Here is a 22185-nt window from a genome sequence, read left to right on the forward strand (position 1 = left end):
AGCTCAAGTCGAAGGGCTCTGTGAAAGTAAAAGTGTCAGTCACTCATTCATGTCTGACCCTTTGTGACCCCACGGGCTGTAGCCTCCCAGGCTCCTCAATCCATGGAATTCTTCAGGAAAGAATACTGGAGTGGGTAGCCATTCCCTTCTCCAGGGGACCTTCCCAGCCCAGGGAGGATCAAACCCAGGGTCTCCTGCATTGCACATGGATTCTTTACTGTCTAAGCCACCAGGAAAGGCTCTACCAAGGTGAATTTTGAAATATCTTTGGGGAAAAGTGGCTCTGCAGAGCTTCTTATGCTATTTCAATTTGTCATGTTACTAAGCCATCAAGCTCCTTTCCCTTATAGAATAGTGTTTTGTCTTCCTTATGGGATATTTTTCCCCATTGTTTGATCAAAGTTCACCTCATCAATTTATTGCTGGTCAAAGAACAAACCCATTGTCAATTATACATTCCAGTGACCCTGCAAGCTCTTTTAAGAGCCATGTTCTCCCTTGCAGAAGGTTTTGGAGGAAAATGTGCTTTTTCTCTAGCTATTTTCAAAGACTCTCCTTTTGTTTCATAGACAATTCTGTTTAATTTTGGCCTTTTGTGCATGTGCAATAGCAGGTTTAATCCAATCAAGGGACAGCTTTCCTTCAGGAGGTTATCAACTATAGCCAGAGTGAAGGGCTATTGTCTGGCCATGGACCTGACTTACACAATTTGCATGCTGCCTAATTCCAATTCTATTCTATTGTCTGGCTGTACCTTACCTTCTCAGCTAGAAGGAAAGTCAACCCAATCAGGCAGTGTCTCAGTCAATGCAGAGCCACAAAAACATGCCTAAACCAAAGGTCATAATGTGAACTCCAAAGCTTTGAAAGTAATCAGCAGAGGAAAACGTAAACACCCACAGACAATATTTTTCCTTCCTGTTGCCTCATTCTCTTTTACTCTGTCCTCCTCACACAGTAACCCTATTCATGATCAAATAATACCTACTCATCAGCATGATGACTTTGCATTTGTGACAAACTGAAAACAAGCAACACCAATAAACAGAAGAGTCACAGAAGAATATAACTTGGTAGGAGAATAGAAGTCTTTTGCAAAATGAACAAGAGGTGCTGATATAAAGTAGAGAGAGAGAGATGCTGTATAAAGAAAAGAAGGTCTGTTTCTCATGCCCAGGATCATTTGACACTGAAATTTTTCTATTATCATCAACATGTAAAGCATACAAAATAGATAAACAGCAATACCCTGAGAAAGGAGTTTGTTTGCAAAGGAACAGGTTTTAACCCCAGCGGCAGCAACTGAGAGATCATTTAATGGGGGGCAATAGAGACATGGTCCAATTAACTCTCAGCCTAGAAAATGACAACAATCAATTTTTCTTCTACAATTGCATCCATCATTTACAGGTGTTTATAGGCAGAGGGCCTTTTACACATTATTATCACTCTGAAGGAAAGTGAAATGGCCAATATGTTCTGTGCTGCCCAGAATCTGATATAGCAAAAAAGAAGTGAAAATACCCAGTTGGGGCATTAGAAGCAAATCAAGAATATGACTTGGGGCCATAAAGCTCCTGTATTTGAAATCCTGAATTTTGAATGCATCCATGCAGTAGTGGACAAAAAAAAAAAAAAGTTTTATCATTAGTGTTCTAATGCAAAGAAATAAAATTTAAAATCTGATGTACAAAGGTAGATCAAGGTGAAATATTGATTTTTGGAATACATACTGAATGACTACTACCATATCAAATGCTAGACAGTCAATGTATGTTCAGTAGGACTGGGATCAGTACTTGGAGAGTTGGGTAGATTTAGTAACCCATATCACTTGACTACAAATTCTGGTCAATACTAATAGATAATGCAGATTACAGAATACAAACTGGAATGTGAATGAGAACAAAGACAGAGTTTACTAATACTACAGTGTGGCAGGTTTGGTCCTTAATGTCAGACATGGTGTAGTCACATCCACATTTTTTTACAGAGAGGGAAAGAGAGAGAGAGAGACAGAGAAAGAATTATGCTTAAGCTAATTTCTCTATAAAAAGAAAATATTTTCTGGCATTAAAAAAAATCTATGATTATTATTAACATGGCAGATTAAAAATAATTCTTATTATGCATAACCTTGTGGTATCTTTTATCCAGAATGAAAGTGAAAGTGAAGTCGCTCAGTCATGTCTGACACTTTGCGACCTCATGGACTATAGCCTGCCAGGCTCCTCTGTTCATAGGATTTTCCAGGCAAGAGTACTGGAGTGGGTTGCCATTTCCTTCTCCAGGAGATCTTCCCAACCCAGGGATTGTACCCAGGTCTCTGCATTGCAGGCAGACACTTTTACTGTCTGAGCCACTAGGGAAGCTCTTTATCCAGAATGGCTCCTCCCAATTCCCTCCATTTCTGTCTAAGCATCACAGTCTCAACAAATCCTCTTAAATGAAACTGAACTATGGCATCATCATTAATGTCAAAATCTGAAGAATTAGAGTTTGGCTGTGATTTCTGTAGAATGCTATCACACACCGTGTTGATGCATACATCCCATTTCAAGATGAGCATCATTTAGATTTAACCTGGTCCTTCTAATTCCAGTTGTTAATCATTTCATCTTCAGTTCAGTTCAGTTCAGTCGCTTAGTCATGTCCAACTCTTTGCAACCCTATGAATTGCAGCACACCAGGCCTCCCTGTCCATCACCAACTCCAAACCCATGCCCATTGAGTCAGTGATGCCATCCAGCCATCTCATCCTCTGTCGTCCCCTTCTCCTCCTGTCCTCAATCTTTCCCAGCATCAGGGTCTTTTCCAATGAGTCAACTCTTCACATGAGGTGGCCAAAGTATTGGAGTTTCAGCTTCAGCATCAGTCCTTCCAATGAACACCAGGACTGATCTCCTTTAGGATGGACTGGTTGGATCTCCTTGCAGTCCAAGGGACTCTCAACAGTCTTCTCCAACACCACACTTCAAAAGCATCAATTCTTCTGTGCTCAGCTTTCTTCACAGTCCAACTCTTATATCCATACATGACCACTGGAAAAACCATAGCCTTGGCTAGACGGACCTTTGTTGGCACAGTAATGCCTCTGCTTTTGAATATGCTGTCTAGGGTGGTCATAACTTTCTCACCAAAGAGTAAGTGTCTTTTAATTTCATGGCTGCAATCACCATCTGCAGTAATTTTGGAGCCCAGAAAAACAAAATCAGTCACAGTTTCCACTGTTTCCCCATCTATTTCCCATGAAGCGATGGGACCAGATGACATGATCTTAGTTTTCTGAATGTTGAGCTTTAAGCCAACTTTTTCACTCTCCTCTTTCACTTTCATCAAGAGGCTCTTTAGTTCTTCTTCACTTTCTGCCATAAAGGTGGTGTCATCTGCATGTCTAAGGTTATTGATATTTCTCCCAGCAATCTTGATTCCAGCTTGTGCTTCTTCCAGCCCAGCGTTTCTCATGATGTACTCTGCATAGAAGTTAAATAAGCAGGGTGACAATATACAGCCTCGAGGTACTCCTTTTCCTATTTGGAACCAGTCCGTTGTTCCATGTCCAGTTCTAACTGTTGCTTCCTGACCTGCATATAGGTTTCTCAAGAGGCAGGTCACTGACATAAAAATCTAGTGTAGAACCAAAGGAATGTCTCTTTTTTCCTTCCATCTTACAGAATAGATGCCTGCTGTGGTCATTATATTCTTTTCAGGCCACTTAACTGGTTATATTTAGTAATTTCTGGGTTATGGTTTTATTGTATCTCTACTGTACAATAAAAATGCATACAACTCTTCAAGAAGCCAATATGAATTCTGATCAAGTTGTATATACTTGTCAAGTTTCAGCCACATCAATACTTCATAGACAGTAATTAATTTGGCTCACAGTTTCATTTGCATTGGCAGCCCTATCTATATTCCATCCTGCTGAAAATATTCTGTTCTTGTGAACCCATTAGTTTACAGTTTTACCAGTCAATACTTGTGGCAGGAGCATGAGACTTGGGCTTCTCTTCTCTGTACTAAGGTCACACTTAACCTATGTGTTGACATGCCTTCTCTTATTTGTTCTTTTTTAAATATACAGATCCAAAGCTATCCTCTGTAAATCCCATTTCCTTGTACCTTAGCGTAAATCCCTTCTTCAAAGTGGCTATCATTCAGTACAACAAACAGATGTCTTATCTATCCTCCTGTAAATGTAGCTAGTGTCTTTGTTCAGAAGCTAAATTTTCATTTAATCTTCAACAAAGCCCTGGTGGTGTGAAAGAGACTTCAGTGAGGGATTTGAGGTTCCTGGAAGACTAAAAATCCATTAAAGAACAAATAAATAAATGAACAAATACGTGCATGAATGAACACACATGAATAATCTTAGCCAGTTATATACTACATTAACTATTTCCCAAACACAGAAATAATCCACCTTAACTTTTAATTTTTGGCTTCCCAGGTAGCTCACTGGTAAAGAATCTGCCTGCCAGTGCAGGAGCCACAGGAGACATGGGTTCAATCCCTGGGTTAGTGTTCTTGCCAGGGAAATCCTATGGACAGAGGAGCCTGGTGGGCTATAGTCCATGGGGTCGTAAAGATCTGGACATGGCTTAGTGACTAAACACATACATATAACTTTTAATTTTGAATGAAAGAACATAGCCAAAGACAAGCCAGCAAACAATAAAAACGATGCAAACCTTCCTGTTATCCTGGTTCTTTCTGTTTGCTGTGAATCGGTTTGTGTATCCCTGCCATTATTGTTACAATATATCTTGCATAGCTCTTTAGAGATCAAAATATGATTTCACTTATGGTATCTCATTTATGCTTGACAGCCAATTTCAGAAACAGAGAGGCATTATATTACCCTTCATGTTTTACAAATAAACATAGAACTTATTTTTTTTCTAAACTCATCCTATTAACATGTAAAATATATACAAAAATCAATTCTTCTGATTCTTACTGCCTTTCACCTAATTTATACTATTGTCAAAGAGCTAAAGGACAAATTTGCTGGGCTTGGACAGCCCTGGATTGCCCTAGATCCCCTTCCATTTGAAAGAATGATATCTTTAACAGTAGATGTATACACACTGCTATATTTAATATGGATAACTACAAAGACATACTGTATATCACTGGGACCTCTGCTCAATGGTATGTGCAGCCTGGATGGGAGGGGAGTTTGGGGGAGAATGAATACATGCATATGTATGGCTGAGTCCCTTCGCTATTCACCTGAACTATCACAATATTGTTAGTTGACTACACTGTAACATAAAATAAAATGTTTAAAAAAATATAAATAAATAAAAGCAGATGTGCTCAAGACCAAAAATTGGACCTAACATTAAGCCATGAAAATGGCCCAATATATCTAAGGAGTGAGATATGGCATCCAAGAAATCATTCATATTTGTTTGCATGAGAAAACTGGGCTGGCAATCAAGGAGTAAAGGTAGGATGGCATGAGAGTCCCAAAATCTAAAGTAGAACTGACCATTACAACAAAAAGACTATCAACACAAATTAATAAATCAACTGAGTCAATGTATGAGATTGATATATTAAAAAAGAATTGAATGAACCTAAAAATAGAAGTGTCTCTGATTTCTGGTCTTGGCGGTGCAGTCTAGCTTGCCTGACACTTTCTTTTGATCTTGGAGCATAGATGCTATTGCTTGGGGCCACTTAACTGCTTTATCTATCGGGGGACTATGTTAGCAGGCATATCTCCCCACTCAGTACAGTCAGGATGAGCAAGCTGCAGGCACATCCCCAATTTTTATCTCTCTGTCAGCACTGCACTGTGAGGCATGCCACTCCCTTTTCTCCTGCCAGTCCCTGGAAGCACATGGTGACAGGTAATTATTAGTTAAATAGGCTAGGCATTGTCATTTTCAGAAACCGCTTGCAAAGCATATGAACTCCACTTGCTGAGCTCCCCCCACTTCAATATCCAAGACAAATTAAAGGGATTTTTATTTAGAATTTCATGTTCCACAACCCTTTTTCCTCCCTACAGAGAACTTGGATTTGCTCCAAGTTTCTGTTTAGTGTTCTGTTTGTTTGCTTTTAACCAAGCAATTTACTGTGGCTGACCAATAGTCCAGATTCTTATAGCCAATTAAAAGTAAAAGATGGAAAAGATTCAACCCCAGTGAGGTAAAAGATCATGGAAACATTTCCATTCATCCTGCTTCCAAAGTTTTCACATGCAGGAATTTGTTTCTAGGCTAGCCTGTTAGATTTGAATAGCTTTTCCATTTCCTGAGGTCGGTTCATTTAGATAGCAAGCCAACACGCTTTTCTCTGTTCTAGTGTTGAGGGATGGGGAATATTATTTTTGTAAAGTGTTTAGGAACATACGGTCCCATTTTAAAAAAGAGCAGAAATGCTCTGTCCTGGCTTGTCAATTTATTTCTATTAAGTGAAAACATGTTGGCTACTTATATGCCTTGGTCCTGTTAGGATGCTTTTCTTCTATTTGCTGGGTTTTAAAATTTTAACTTGAATTGTCATGAATGAACTGTTTCCTGATGCCCTCCAAATCTTCATCAACCTATGAAATGTTCACCTCAGTTCTGTCAGTAAACACGGATTTTTGCGTGTTTACAAAGAGAGTCACATCCTTCCATACATAATCCTTGCCCTTTGTTCCATTTCAGTAGTTCCCATCTATTTACCTGCTGGATGATTTTATCATATAACTCAGTACTCCAAAGCAATAAATGCAAATACAGCAATGAAGCCATTGTCATGCTTATTTCGGCACAGTTGACGATCTTAAATCCTGAGGGTGTCTGCATGGCACTTACACTGTAGTTGAGCGTTGAACACTGTTTTTCGGGTTTTCTGGTAATCCAAGTCTGGGACATCCGGTGATAATGACTTATACTGATTTACATGAAAAGACACAAATTTGACTTGGTGTTCAAAGGTCAGTTCAATAGGAGAATCAGAGAAATAGGAAGGTTGTCAAAGTCAGACATACGCCTGAGAGGATTCTGGTATTTTAGTTTGCTGCCTGAGCATCTGATCCTTTATTTAGCTTCCCTGAGAGATTTGGTAATGTTTTTATTTGCTATTTTGCGATTGGAATTTTTCCACCGAGCATGTGGAGAGGGACAGAGACGATCAGAACTAGTTAGTATCAACAAATGTTGAAGCCTCTCTTCAGGGTACTTAGAATAAATTGCATTCCAAAGCAGGAAAGGGAAAGGGGAAAGAGACACTGGATGCTGAGTGAGAAGATGGAGAGATAATGTCACATTCCTTTGAATTACAACATTGGCTTTCCATTGTGTACATGGTAACAAGTAGGGCAGAGTGAGTGAGACAATTAATGTAATAGAGTTTCAGGGACTAAGGCCAAAGTCTAAACCTTTCAGAATTTAAATGGACTACATTATGTATCCTTTAGCAGACTAAAACAATGATTTATTGATGCCAGACCTACTAGGATAACGTTAATGGGGTCAGGTAGAAGAACTTTCCTTGAAAATGTGACCTACCCTGATGGAAGTCAGGAAACAGTTCAGAAGGGTGACTGCCTGCCTTCAAGGCTACCAGATAGGAATCCGAAATGAAATGCTTGATTAAAACAAAACCTCCAAATAGACATTGGGATGGGCCATTTGTTTCTGCCAAATGTTAGATTTCTTGGGACTTATCATACTGCAGGGCTCCACTGCAATGCAGATGGAGTCTTGGCAAGTCCACTCTCTACCTTATGAGCAGAGATGGCAGCTGCCTACATAGGGAGTTTGAAGGACTCAAAATATCATCTTCTTCTGTAAAACACCCTCTATGATAGTGTCAGAACTTTCACACCATCATTTTATGCCCCCATCCAGATTTATTTTTCTTCATATGCTCTGAAACTATTGGCAACATGACTCATCCAGATGTTGCTTTTATCACCTCTAAATTGCTGGTCCACCTTTGCTACCCATGGCTCCAATGCATGTGCCAAGTGTCTCCTGGTCACCTTTCTTGACAACCTCCATCTCAATGCACCTAAAACCCAAGGTATCACATGCTACACAAAATCAATCACCTTCTGACCTCCCATTTGCTGTTGACAGACTCAGGAAAATGTGCAATATCTTTCTCTTCTATAAATCATATCTATTAAGTTTTCAATGTCTTCCAGTTTTACCATTAAAGAAAATTATTTCATTCTTATCTCCACTATTCTCCCATTGCCTGTGTGATAAAGGGAAAGTAATTTAGCCTACCCTTCTAGATTTTTGGCTGAGATACTTCTGTAATAAACAGATCAATAGGAGAAGAATAGAAGTTTAATGATATGAATATCTCCTGCATACATGGGAGATACCCAGGAAAAGTAACTCCCTTAAATGGCCTGAGCCATCACCTTACATACTGTCATCAGCTAAAGACAAAAGAAAGATGTTAGGGGGTGACATGTGGTACAATGGGGAGCCACTTATGCAAGGTTACTAGGAAAGCACAGAAAACAAGGGTTTGGTTTGCAGATTTGTGGGTACCTTCTCCACTGGTAAGAGTTTCTGGAGATTTGGTCATCCCCCTCTTCCTGGTATACCCTTAAAAAATGCAGATTTCTCTTATACATGTAAATGTCTCTTACAAAAGGGTGTTGTTCCGTCGCTAAGTCATGTCTGACTCTTTTCCACCCCATGGACTGCAGCTTCCCTGTCCTTCACGTTCTCCTGGAGTTGGCTCAGACTCATGTCCATTGAGTTAGTGATGCCATCCAACCATTCATCCTCAGTCGCCCTCTTCTCCTCTTGCAATAGGGTCTTTTCAGCATTAGGGTCTTTTCTAATGAGTTGGCTGTTTGCATCAGGTGGCCAAAGTACTGGAGTTTCAGCTTCAGAACCAGTCTTTCCAATGAATATTCAGAGTTGATTTCTTTTAGGATTGACTGGTTTGATCTCTTTGCTGTCACAGAAGAGTTACTTCTATTCAATTTTCAGAGCTTTTCCTGTGTCTGATGTTTTTTAAAAATTATCAGCCTAAAATAATCCTTATGCCAAAGAGGCACATTTTGGGATGATTAATTCTACTTCCCTTTATCAGATTAAGCTTTCTAAGGTAGAACTCAATGATAGTTCTATCATCTGCTCTAAATCCCTTGAATGGGACCCACAAAGAAAGTCCACTGTGAAATGTTATTAAACTCCTATCTCACCAATTTTCAAGCTTATCTATCACTATAGCCCTCACATACTATTATAGGCTGGATCAAGGTGCCCCCTCTCCAAATTCATATTCCTAGTACTCAGGATGTGATCATATTTCAAGATAAAACCTATGAAAAGGTGATTATGTTATAATAAGGTTAACAGAGTGGGTCTTAACCCAATTGACTTGCGTCCTTATAAGAAGGGGAAATTTGGCCACAAACACATGCTCCCACAGAGGAAAGGCCGTGAGGACACAGAAAGAAGGCAGGCATCTAGCAAGCCAAGGAAGCCTGAGGAGAAACACCTGCTGACACCCTGATCTTGGCCTTTTGGCCTCTAGAACTGAGAGAAAGTAGATTTCTGTTGTTTGAGCCACCCGGTCTTCAGTGTTTTGTTATGGCAGCCTGAGCAAACTAAGACACACATTTTAAAATTAGTCAAACAAAAGAATATACTATTCTCCACTTACAGAACCATCATTCCAACATTTCTCACTCAACATTTTGCACATTCTTTTTGATATTTAATGTCTTGCCTTGGGACTTCCCTGGTGGCCCAGTGGCTAGGAATCTGCCTTGCATTGGAGGGGACCTGGTTTCGATTACTGATCGGAGAGCTAAGATCCCACAAGCCATGGGGCAACTAAGCCCACATACAACAACTACAGAGTCTGCATGCTTCAGAGCCCACATGCCACTACTAGAGAGTCTGTGTACTGCAAAGAAAGATCTGCATGATGCATCTAAAATCCAGTGCAGCCAAATAAATAAGTAAATAAAAAAATTATCTTGCCTTATCCCTAGACTTGTTATCTTTAATACTTAGCTCAAATGTTCTTTTTTCTGGAAGATATCCTAGATTCTTAGACTTAAAGATCGTCCTTCTTCTGGCCACCACTGGCAATTTATCTGTAACTCTAGTGAAATAACTACCACAGCAACACATACTATAATCATGTGCTTATCATCTTCCCCAGGGAACTTCCAATCCTGGAGAAAAAGCACCTTGTCTAACACACTGTGAGCCTTCAGAGTATCTTGAACTGGGCTCTGCACACAGAAAGTGAGGACCTCAAGTTCCATCTGGAAAGTGCCACGTTTCCCTTTCTCATCATCTAGCTTCCAGCACCAGCTCAATTCCTACAGGAAACAGTACCCAATAAGTATTAATGGAATGAATATATGCTCAAACAAATTGATTAAAAGGAAGCTTAGAAATGATGCAGTTAAATTTCCACATATGACAAGCCATAAAAATGATGTATGGAAAAGTCAGTAACTAACTTTTATCTTGGTAGTCAATTCATTGTCTAGCTAAGACTACAGGTCAGAGCTTCTCAATTCATGGTTGTTTTCATAACTCAGTATTGCCCCCCTGGAATAATAGAGACTGTTAAAAAGTTAGTGTATTCTCAGAGCAGAAAAACAATATGAAGTCATTAATATGTATTATATTTTGTTTATTTTGTTATCAACCTATTAGAGTACAAGGCCTTGAGAGAATAAGGCATGGATAATCAGATGTATAAGGAGTGACAGACTGGATGATAGAAAATGTAGATAAATTACCTGACCATTTTCTCAATTATGACTCCTCATGGAGATGCCACAGATTGTCAGGAGTCAACATAAAGACATTAAGACCCCAAGCATTTCTTGTGTGCTTACACACAGGCATGCATGATGCTATGAAAAGAAGGACTGAAATGCAGAAAAACAACAGGGGTGGGGTGGGAAGTGCTCTGATGACAGACTCAAAATTATTTGGTTTGACTTAGCAATCGTTATGGTGTAACAGGGACTAATACCATAAAGAATGCTCTAAATGTTCAAATTCTACAGGTCAGGATCCTTAATTACTAATATAGCATATTTGCAATAGAAGTCATGTTAAAGATACTGTTTTTTTCAACAGTGAACAGTTAATAATGAGACTGATGATTTCTTTAACTGCTTACCCCCATAACGCAAAGCTTCTTAACCTGGGCACCATTTGCATTTGCATTTTGGGGCCAGATCATTCTTTGCTGGGAAGGTGCGGGAGGGGACACCCTATGCACTGTATACTTAAACATGCAATCAAAAACGTCTCCTCACCTTGCCAAATGTGCCTCGGGGAATAAAACTGTCTCTGATTGAGAGTCACTGTCATAACAGCAAAGTGCTTTTGATGTTCTGATATTTAAGGCAGGCTAAGAACTGTTTTAAAACCAAACAAAACCCACAATTCCAGTGGGGTAGATTATTTCTTGTTTTAAGACAGTTTCATGTGTGTCTGGCTTGGGAAGGAATGAGGTGTGGGGCTTCTCTCACCCAGTGACCCAGGTTTCTGGTACCTCTGCCAACTATAAGGTTACCCTGACTTGATACACAGCCAGCAGATGCAAAAAGACTTAGAAGCACCATGTGCAGGAGATTTCCACCAGCTTGGCCTGAAGCTGTGCTCACTCCTGTCTGGCTCTTTGTAGGCCCCAGCCCCCACTGCCTATGGGATTGCCCAAGCAAGAATACTGGGGTGGGTTGTCATTTCCTCCTCCAAGGGATCTTCCTGACCCAGGGATGGAACCCTTGTCTCCTGTGGCCCCTGCATTGCAGTGGATTCTTTATCCACTGAGCCATTGAGAAGCCAGCTTAACCTGAAACTGGAGCATAAATTATCCACTTACATCCCATTAGTTGAAACTCAATCACAAGACCTCATTTAATTGCAAGAGAATCAGACTTGGAGTGTAGCTGTGTGGGAAAAAAAGGGAATGATTCTAAGTAATATAATTTCTTCTGTATATCTTATTAAATATACAAAAAGTGGGGATAAGTTTATATTGCATTGCATTCCTATCAAATATGTCACAGATGAGGGTGACTGTGGCTTGTGTAGGCTCAAGAAGTATTTGTAGTTTATTAGGACTAAAGATTCCCTTAGGTATCTTTCAGTGTTAGTTTTCCAGTGCCTGAACTAAAGACAGAAAGTATCTATCCTTAATCACCTTCTGATCTGTTTATAGAGTAGGCTAAATGTGACTTAGGAGAAGGCAATGGCACCCCATTACTGTACTCTTGCCTGGAGAATCCCAGGGATTGAGGGAGCCTGGTGGGCTGCCGTCTATGGGGTTGCACAGAGTTGGACACGACTGAAGCGACTTAGCGGTGGCAGCAGCAGCAAATGTGACTTAATATATACTTAAATAATTAAGTGTATATTTAATGAAAGTTATTTCATAGTCTCTCTCTTATATATAAATATTTTAAATCAAGTAACATTTAAAGGAATCCAAAGTTAAAAGCAAAAATGAATTTTAATGATGTGCTGTGCTCTGCTAGGCTGCTTCAGTCACGTGGGACTCTTTGCAACCCTGGGAACTATAGCCCTCCAGGCTCCTCTGTCCATGGGCTTCTCCATCAAGAATACTAGAGTGGGTTGCCATGCCCTCCAGCAGGTGATCTTCCCAACCTAGGGATCCAACCCACGTCTCTTACATCTCCTGCATTGGCAGGCAGTTCTTTACCAGTAGCACCACCTGGGAAGCCCCCAGTGATTAATAGCCTTTTGTAAATATAACAGACATTTATGTTCTCCTGCATTTATGTGCAGGAGATGGACGCTCATTTTTAGTTTTATGTTTTTGTTTTCATCTGTGGAAATGTACAGCCACTCCTCCATTGAAAACAAACACATGAAAGAATCGGTTGCAAAGGAGAAGGTCTTTTCTGTCACTGTGGAGCAGGGCCAAGCTTACAGATCACACAAGGATCAAACCTGTGGCCCCAGGCCCATGATGTCTCTATCTTTACATGTGTGCCAATGGGCTGACCCTAGATGAAATATCTTCCTTTCACTTTCTTTCTGGATGAATTTTACCTTCAGGAGCTTTGTACCCTACCCCAGGGCTCTTTTTGAAACTGTTTCCTCTCAGTCCAGCATACATTATCAAGAAAAATCTGTCCCAAAGTACGTGCCTCTGCCGAGGGGTGATGCAGAACCCCCAACTCTGCTCTCCAGGAGAGGCGTCATGCAAACTGCTAATCCCATTCAACATAACAGAGCAGCCTAACTATAGCAACTTTCACATACTGTAGAGTGCAGGTGATGGGATAATTAGTTTAATTGGGAGACTATTAGCAAATGACTCATAGAGAAAAGTTTGAGGGAACTTGAAAGGTATATATTTTAATAAGCAAGGAATGGAGAAAAGATAATTGCAGTCTGAATGAATAGTTTGATCAAAGGTGCAGATGTGTTTTTGTGTATTTGCTGTGTTCAGGGAAGGCTAAGTTGTTGGTAATAAACTTGTTAGTCCCATCAAAGTCCTGAGCTAAAGATCATCCATTGACTTACTTCACTCTAGCTGCACAATTCTCTACCTAGTCTTACATCCTCTACTTCCAGAAACATGCCCCAAGCATACTTATTTCCATAGCTCTCTTTTTCATTTCCATAACCTTCTTCATGTTTTTTAACACCAACAAAAAATGTGCTATTTCTAAAACTACACTTACTGACTTTAGTCTCTCTTCTCCTTGAAGTTTTATCCCCTTTGATATCAACATGCTCCTACTGATGCCCACTCTCCACTTCCCAACCTTAATTCACATACATTCATTTTCTTCCTGGACCAGCTTTTAACATCTAGAGATGAATAAATTCATGCTACATATGCTCTCATTTCTGCAGGTGTGGAATATTTCCATCTTTAACTGAGCTATAAGATCCACATGGGCAACAGCCATGGCACATTTATTGGCAGCATCCTTTGCTTCCATAAATGTAATGTCATATAATTTGTTCACAACAAATTTTCAGTTAAATGGATCAGAATTTTGAAGTGATAATAGGATCAGCTTTGGTTTTTAATCATAACTTTAAAATGGTAGCCAAAAAATGATACCTATGACAAAGATTTACCTTGCATTTGGTAGTCAGTATGATTTAAACTCCTCACTAAATGTCCCTCTGCCTCCTGTGTATTGTTCATTGACCTGGTAGAAGAGTTTGTGTATTTAATCCATTTTCTTTAACCTTAAAACGAAATTCTGAGAAGAGTGTTTCCATGTCATCTAACAAGAATGAGGCAATAGAATCTTCAACTCATGGGATGTATCTAACAACTCTAAAATTATAGCAAGCAAAGTTAAAAAAAAAAATTGAACCCAGACTGAGAAAGAATTAAAAGGACAAATATAATTTTTCTAGTTTTATTTACATAATAAGCCAAGTGTTACTTGTAGAGGAAGACTTGTGGAGGGCAATTTGAGTAATCAGATTCAGTTCAATTCAGTTCAGTCACTCAGTTGTGTCCAAGTCTTTGCAACCCCATGAATCGCAGCACACCAGGCCTCCCTGTCCATCACCAAATCCTGGAGTTCACTCAGACTCAAGTCCATCGAGTCAGTGATGCCATCCAGCCATCTCATCCTCTGTCGTCCCCTTCTTCTCCTGCCCCCAATCCCTCCCAGCATCAGAGTCTTTTCCAATGAGTCAGCTCTTCACATGAGGTGGTCAAAGTACTGGAGTTTCAGCTTTAGCATCATTCCTTCTAAAGAAATCCCAGGGCTGATCTCCCTCAGAATGGACTGGTTGGATCTCCTTGCAGTCCAAGGGACTCTCAAGAGTCTTCTCCAACACCACAGTTCAAAAGCATCCATTCTTTGGCGCTCAACTTTCTTCACAGTCCAACTGACATCCATACATGACCACTGGAAAAACCATAGCCTTGGCTAGATGGACCTTTGTTGGCAAAGTAATGTCTCTGCTTTTGAATATGCTATCTAGGTTGGTCATAACTTTCCTTCCAAGGAGTAAGAGTCTTTTAATTTCATGGCTGCAGTCACCATCTGCAGTGATTTTGGAGCCTCCAAAAATAAAGTCTGACACTGTTTCCACTGTTGCCCCATCTATTTCCCATGAAGTGATGGGACCAGATGCCATGATCTTCATTTTCTGAATGTTGAGCTTTATGCCAACGTTTTCACTTTCCTCTTTCACCTTCATCAAGAGGCTTTTTAGTTCCTCTTCACTTTCTGCCATAAGGGTGGTGTCATCTGCATATCTGAGGTTATTGATATTTCTCCTGGCAATCTTGATTCCAGCTTGTGTTTCTTCTAGTGCAGCGTTTCTCATGATGTACTCTGCATATAAGTTAAATAAACAGGGTGACAATATACAGCCTTGATGTACTCCTTTTCCTATCATACTCCTTTTCCTATTTGGAACCAGTCTGTTGTTCCATGTCCAGTTCTAACTGTTGCTTCTTGACCTGCATACAGATTTCTCAAGAGGCAGGTCAGGTGGTCTGGTATTCCCATCTCTTTCAGAATTTTCCACAGTTTATTGTGATCCACACAGTCAAAGGCTTTGGCATAGTCAAGAAAGCAGAAATAGATGTTTTTCTGGAACGCTCTTGCTTTTTCCATGATCCAGCAGATGTTGGCAGTTTGATCTCTGGTTCCTCTGCCTTTTCTAAAACCAGCTTGAACATTGGGAAGTTCACAGTTCACATATTGCTGAAGCCTGGCTTGGAGAATTTTGAGCATTACTTTACTAGCGTATGAGGGGAGTGCAATTGTTTGGTAGTTTGAGCATTCTTCGGCATTGCCTTTCTTTGGGATTGGAATGAAAACTGACCTTTTCCAGTCCTGTGGCCACTGCTGAGTTTTCCAAATTGGCTGGCATATTGAGTGCAGCACTATCACAGCATCATCTTTCAGGATTTGAAAGAGCTCAACTGGAATGTCATCACCTCCACTAGCTTTGTTCATAGTGATGCTTTCTAAGGCCCACTGACTTCACATTCCAGGATGTCTGGCTCTAGGTGAGTGACCATACCATCATGATTATCTTGGTCATGAAGATCTTTTTTGTACAGTTCTTCTGTGTATTCCTGCCACCTCTTCCTAATATCTTCTGCTTCTGTTAGGTCCATACCATTTCTGTCCTTTAATTAAATCCATAGACTTGAGAAGTGACCTGTTGAAATCTGAATCCTGATTTTGTGGTTAGCAATTTGCTTGAGGTCTCCATGCTCAATTTGTTTACCTGCTGCTGCTGCTAAGTCGCTTCAGTCGTGTCCGACTGTGTGTGACCCCATAGATGGCAGCCACCAGGCTCCCCCATCCCTGGGATTCTCCAGGCAAGAACACTGGAGTGGGTTGCCATTTCCTTCTCCAAAGCAGGAAAGTGAAAGTGAAGTCGCTCAGTCATGTCCGACTCTTGGCAACGCCATGGACTGTAGCCTACCAGGCTCCTCCATCCACGGGATTTTCCAGGCAAGAGTCCTGGAGTGGGGTGCCATTGCCTTCTCCGTGTTTACCTGCACCATGGGCAATAATGGATGGTAGAAGTAAACCAACAAACTCTAACTCATCAAACACTTAACTGAGTTAATATATTCAAAATGCTAACAGCAGAGTACAGCACAGAGCAAACCCTTCTCAAGCATTAGAGAAATCCTTAAACCTATAGGATTCCTTCAGGAGAAATTTTCCCAATTCTAAAACAGAATGTCTCCTTTTATTTCCTTTGTTTCGTTCCAGCGAGTTGCCTATTAATAGCAGACAAACCATGCTAAGATTGAATGTGAATAAAGGGTGGACATGAATAAATGGTTGATGTGGATAAAGAGTTCAGGGCAAAGATCATAAAATTTCACAGTTCTGAAGTGGAAAAAGATCTATTGAAACCTGTAGAGTGCTCACTAAGAACAAAAATAAATTCTACATTAAAATTGTTCAGAATCAGACAGAACAGATGTTTGGTTGGCTCAGTGGAATATTTCTATTTCAAAAAAAAAAAAAAAAACCAAAACTATTAATATCACCACCCTGGGAATGTTTGACTGGCAAAGTAAAATAAATAAACTTTACTAAAATGGTATGGCCAACATCTATTCTCAGGTTCTTTGTACACCAGTCCCATATACGGAGTTGTGTTTTCTAATTACAGAATAAGTTCTTTAATGGGCATTTGGTGATAACTGGTAATTCATGGGGTTGGTCCACTCTGAGCTGTCTCCAAAGCTTTCTTGTCCACATCTGTGAGAGTAATTGGAAAAAATGTCTCCTTTAGTTCTCTAGAGAAAACGCTTTTACTGAATGGTCCTTAAAAATGTTTTTGAAGGGCTGAACTCAACATACTCTCAAAGGATTTAGGGACATCTTCACAATCCAGGGATTTAAAAATATAATCCAGTTAATTTTCTTCTCCTAACAAATGAAAGAAAATAATATATTAGAGTTTAATTTCCCTAGTGCTTACAGCAAGTGCTTAATTCATAAGACTAACTCCACTTTCAACCTGCTTCAGAAAACCTTTCCAAAGAAAATGGCAGCAGTCAGTGTACTATTTAATGACTTTAAAACTACCTGCTGTTTATGTGAATTTAATTGTTGATGACATTTTCAACCAGCATATACATGGCTATGATGAGGGTTAAAACCCATAGCTTTCTTGAGTTGGGGAAAAAAAATTAATTCATCTACTTATGATAAATAGAAGATGCTGCTGCTGCTACAAAGTCGCTTCAGTCGTGTCCGACTCTGTGCGACCCCATAGACAGCAGCCCATGAGGCTCCCTCGTCCCTGGGATTCTCCAGGCAAGAATACTGGAGTGGGTTGCCATTTCCTTCTCCAATGCATGAAAGTGAAAAGTGAAAGTGAAGTCGCTCAGTCGTGTCCGACTCTTAGTGACCCCATGGACTGCAGCCCACTAGGCTCCTGCATCCGTGGGATTTTCCAGGCAAGAGTACTGGAGTGGGGTGCCATTGCTTTCTCTGAAATAGAAGATGAGCTCAGTTTATTTGTCAAGACTGTCTACAACATTGTGAATCCTTTCAAAAGTAAGAAACAGTAACAAAAATATGCTGCTGCCTCAGTAGCTTTAAGAGAAAAAAAGGTTTCATATACCAAAAAAAAAAAAAAAAAGCTCAGAATGATAAGCATTTTAGATTTTACCAAAAAAAAAACTATCCGCTTTTCTAACTTCAGCATCCATATCTCTATTATGCATATTTTATGGAAACTCATTTTTTATGGTATTAAACTTGAAGCATTGATTTTGTGTTTTTAATAGCCACACATATTTTGTTATATTTTACATAGAAACAGAATATATTTAAAAATATAGACCTATTTAGGAGAGGCACTAAACCCTTCCAGAGAGATATACTTTCAAGGTTATCAGATGCATCTTGATGCATAATTTGGAGATGAATGTGTTCTCTGACTGCAATTTAACTATCTTTGGGCTGTGGTTTACATAAAAATACAATTTTTAGAGAAAAATCATCATCTTATCTGAAAATGTTTCTCGGGATAGCTTGTTGCCCAGTGATCCATTCCCACAGATGATGACAGATAAACTGAATATATTTAGAGGCAAGGAATGGCACCCTCTCCTACAAAATGAATTAATTTATAAGGTTTTCACCTTAGGTGGTCCACTGGTGACTGAGGCTTAGAAACTGGATATCTTCCTTGCAGTTATGCTCCAGGAGAGCAATCTTCATCATTTCTCTGCTACTGCTTTCAAATTACACACATCTCTGTGCAGGAATAAAGTGTAATGTATGGCTATGGCCCTAAACATGTGTATATAGCTTTAGCTTGTGTCATAAAATGAGAATCCTGTGCAGGCAATCATTATTTGAGCTGCTTTGCTATTGAGAGAGGCCACATGCTACATCTAGATTTTTAGCTCTTTTTCATAGAGATACACAGAAACATTACCGAGAGTTAACATGTTTCTATGCAGGAAATGGAGACAGGTATGAATTTGTTATCAAGGGGAAGATGCTGTGGTGTACATAAGTTGTTTAGTGGCTAACTGTGTCTAGCTCTTTTGTGACTACATGGACTGTAGCACGCCAGGTTCCTCTGTCCATGGGATTTTCTAGGCAAGACTACCAGTTACCATTTCTTTCTCCAGGGGCTCTTCCAAACCCAGGGATCAAGCCCACTTCTCCTGTATCTCCAGCATTGGCAGGCAGATTCTTTAGCACTAAGCCACCTGGGAAACCCCTGAACATAAGTTAGCACACTTTAAATCCAAGCAACTAGACAAAAAGACTTTCAATACTAATAAATCTATTATATCATATAACAAAAAGCCCAGGGAAGGGCATATCCTAGGGCTCATTGAAGTAGTGGCCAAATGGTGATATCCAGGATCATGTTTCTTTCCATTTTTTTTTTTTTTTTCTCCATCATTCTTGGAACTTGTTGGCACCGTCCTCAAACTAGTTTTCTTTATTGTCACAAGATATCTGCCCCAGAGCAATTGAAGTGAATCTGCCTTTTTTATAATCACTAAAAAAGACCTCAGCATTGGAGATTAGTCCTGGGTGTTCATTGGAAGGACTGATGTTGAAGCTGAAACTCCAGTACTTTGGCCAACTGATGCAAAGAGCTGACTCATTGGAAAAAGACCCTGATGCTGGGAAAGATTGAGGGCAGGAGGAGAAGGGGACAACAGAGGATGAGCTGGTTGGATGGATGGCATCATTGACTCAATGGACATGGGTTTGGGTGGACTCTGGGAGTTGTTGATGGACAGGGAGGCCTAGTGTGATGTGGTTCATGGGGTTGCAGAGTTGGACATGACTGAGCAACTGAACTATAACTATTGGATATTAATATTTTTCTTTGATCTGATTGAGCCTACCTTAGTCAATTTCCTATCCAATACAAATAGCCAGAGGAATATCACTCTCCAAATGCTTTAAAGTTATAGGACTCTCTTTCTGGATTACTATCAGTTGAGGAAAAACGAACTCTTAAATAATATCTGTTATTGAGAAAGAAGGGGAAAAGTATCCCTACTGTAGAATCAACAAAGTCCACCAGAAATCAAGACAGACCTGAATACACAATTCAAACAAGCCATGTACTAATAACTTGACTGACCTATGGCAAATTTTAAACTCCTAGAACTCTGCAAAAAAAGGAATTACAATTCCTTCCTCTTGGTATGGTTGTGACAATGGAAGATAATATATGGGTACTGTTCAACAGAGAGTCTGACACACATGAGGAACAAAAGTGTTTGTTCAAAAAAGGGAGTGAGAAGAAGACGCTAGTGGTTTTGTTACTAGTGTCATAAAATTTAATATGGAGTCTCTGATTGCATTCACACAGCTAGGAGAGCAAGTTTATGTCAAGGAAAAACTAATGTCACTGTCTAGAATACGCCTAATTATCTTGTAAAGATGTTCATCGGAATCTACTGAGACCAGCATTTAGAAGTTAGCTGTATAGATCTAGCATCAGCAGACATCACTTCAGAAATAAGTCAGGGACTCGGGGCCCTGGCTATAACAATGCAAGCCATCATCCTGGCTCTCCGTCCTGCCTGGGATGGAGGGATGCAGAGGTTCAATATCTCCTGTGGTCCCCAAAGCTAAACAAGACAACACAATGTGACAATGTTCTTAGGCAGTTCCTCTGAGCTAACAGCACAGCACCACCAACACACACACACATATATAATGTGTATTTTAAATATGATTTCAATTGATCAATTTGGGTTTCCTCTTATTTCAGGGCAAATTAATTATCGACTGTCTCTTAGCTGATACATTTACTAGTATTGTTTAAAGCAGTTTTAAATCTGTGAAAGGTATTCCAATGATATCCATCCATTATTCTTCCCTTCAAAAATGCTCCCTACCTCCCTTTACAGAATATAAATGTCTTCCAAAAATTTTGTGTTCTTAGTGCTGTGTGTGTTTGTGCTCGGTCATTCAGTCGTGTCTGACTCTTTGTGACCCATGGACTGAAGCTGGCCAGTCCTATGGGATTTCCCAGGCAAGAATACCAGAGTAAGTTGCCATTTCCTACTTCAGGGGATCTTAGTGACCCAGGGACTGAACCCTTGTCTCCTGCATCTCCTGCATTGACAGGTGGATTCTTTACTGTGTCTGCTTTACTTTTTTTTTTTTTCATTACTTTTTCATTCTTTACTGTTACTGCTGAGCCACCAGGAAAGCCAGCTTGGTGCATAGATGCATTATATAGTTGATTCTCATGCCTACAAGGTACAGATTGATACTTTAATATAAATTATTTCCCAGACAATGACTCATTCATGGTTTAATTCAATAGATCTAAAATATATTTAAAGCCTGTCTGGCAAGCTTCCTGCAAAATGCTGTAACCCAACTTCTAACCCCTTCCTTTTTTTTTCTTTCTTATTTTTATCTCATTATTCCTATTTCAAAATGCAACAGTGAGTGCCTCCTCAACCCTCTCTATGTGATGGATGATATACACAGTAAAAGGTAGCAATCAAGTGCAGGTGCATTGATCAAATTAGGCCCTCATGAGGAAGAGCTGAATGAATTTTCAATTTATTTAAGTTTCTTCATCCACTAATTCTGCCTGCCACTCTCTTTCATAAGATGTTTACTTTGGTTTCAGGGCATAAAACATGCGTTTCCATTTATAAATTAAATATTTGAGGGAAAATAAAGCATTTTATTATTGTTTCTTGAAAAACAGAATCTGTCACATATTTCTATGGGGAAGAACAGATATTTAAGTTTAAAGGAATTGTTTTGAGCATTAACAAAGCAAGGAAGGAAATTAAAATATATCAAAAGTACAGTTAGCCTAATTTTCAAAAGATTTAAAATTTAAGGTACGAATAAAACATAACTGACAAAAATAAAAGAATTAGAGTTCCACAGAAACACTGAAATGTTGTTGTCATTGAGTCGCTAAGTCGTATCTGACTCTGCAACCCTATGGATGTCAGCATGCCAGGCTCCTCCGTCCTCCACTATCTCCTGGAGTTTGCTCAAATTCATGTCCATTGAGTTGGTAATGCTATATAACCATCTCACCCTCAGCTGCTCCCTTCTCCTCCTACCTTCAATCTTTCCCAACATCAGGGTCTTTTCCAATTAATTGGCTCTTTGCAACAGGTGTCCAAAGCATTGGAGTTTCAGCTTCAACATCACTCCTTCCAATGAATATACATTGAAAGGTAAATATGTCAAAAATCTAAATGAAATACATATTT

Source organism: Bubalus bubalis, chromosome 2, assembly GCF_019923935.1.
Source record: "Bubalus bubalis isolate 160015118507 breed Murrah chromosome 2, NDDB_SH_1, whole genome shotgun sequence".
NCBI lineage: Eukaryota > Metazoa > Chordata > Mammalia > Artiodactyla > Bovidae > Bubalus > Bubalus bubalis.